Below are 1461 nucleotides of genomic sequence, written 5' to 3'. Positions count from 1 at the left end.
TTACCCTAGATACATTATCTACAGTTTAAGAAGATTCCCAAGTGATTCTTTTACGTAAGGATCTTGTTAAAATGTAGATTTTGATTCAGTATATCTGGGGCAGAAATGCAAACTCACAGCAGGAAGTCAAAACAGAATGCACCAGTTTTGTTTTTAATTTTTATTGTGATTTGGGTGAAAGTTTACAGAGCAAATTCACTTTCCATACAGCAGCTCACAAACACATTGTCTCATGACAGTGACTTCAATTTTCCACAATGCAACAGCTACCCTCCCACTTCTTCCCCATAGACACCTCTTCACCTCTTTCCGGTGTCCTTCCCTCCCATGCATTCCTGCCCCCTCCCCAGTTGTCTCCCTGTACATACACAGCAGTTCTATTCTCCCATGATTAATCTCTCTAAGGAGTATATCCACCCAATGTAAATGTTCAGCTCATATGCCTGTCTTTTATTTGGCTGGAAGCTACTGGAGTGGGTTCAATTCCAGACCTGAAGGGCAGTTAGGGGCCATAGACTCAGTGGTTCCATCAGGCTCTATCAGACCAGGAAACCTGGTCCTGTTTTTTTTTTTTTTTTTTTTTAATGATTTTGAGTAGAATGCACCAGTTTGAAGCCCTGGGCCAAATACATCTCTACACTCCAACCTTTTTACCAATTCTGACACCAGCCCTTCCTCCCACAGCATTCTCTCTATTTCTCTGGTGGGTTCAATAATTTGTTGCAATGGCCATACAGAAGTCACAGACAATACTCATGATTAGGGGTTTATTAGGGATGTAACAGGTTACATTTCAGGTTCAGTAACCATTAAGCATATAGTTCTTCGGCCAGGGCACCTTTTTGGTTGTGCCCACAAGTAGGCTTCTCTCTCAGCCCCTGGCCCTTCAGCCTGGCCTCTGTCCTGCTCAGTCGAGTGTTAACAAACATTTTAGCTCTGCCAACAATTGCCTCCTGCCACCAAGATGCACCTCACTACACCAAGAAGCCTCCTGTCCGAAGACACTCAGCTCTCTTGGTCCATGGGTCAGCAAGCCTAGCTCCGCCAACAAATACCTGAAAGTACCTGACTCCACCAGGAAGCCTCCTGCCTTAAGGTTCTCAACTGTCTTGTTAGGTAGTTCAGCACATGTACTGTAACTGCCTTGCTCCATGGGTCAGGAAGCCACTACACCATTTTGCAAAGGTCTCCTGGTTCTGCTGCCACTGTTTGTCTGCTACCACAATCTCTCATTGTCTTGGTATAACAGCTCGCTCTCACTCTCTCTCTCCTGAGTCTAGGATGTTCTCAGTGCAGGGACCCAGACTCTTCTTTCTTGATGGTAATGAGGTTTTCCCTATGCTCTGGGATTGCCTCCCTTTTAAAGCCTAGTTGTTGTTGTTGTTGTTGTTAAGTGCCGTCGAGTCATTTCCGACTCATAGCGACCCCATGCACAGCAGAACAAAACACTGCCCGATCCCG

The sequence above is a fragment of the Orycteropus afer genome, unplaced genomic scaffold (assembly GCF_000298275.1).
Source record: "Orycteropus afer afer isolate SDZICR_OR568_19922 unplaced genomic scaffold, OryAfe1.0 scaffold00137, whole genome shotgun sequence".
NCBI lineage: Eukaryota > Metazoa > Chordata > Mammalia > Tubulidentata > Orycteropodidae > Orycteropus > Orycteropus afer.
The sequence above is the reverse complement of the archived record's forward strand: the minus strand, read 5'-3'. Positions refer to the sequence as shown.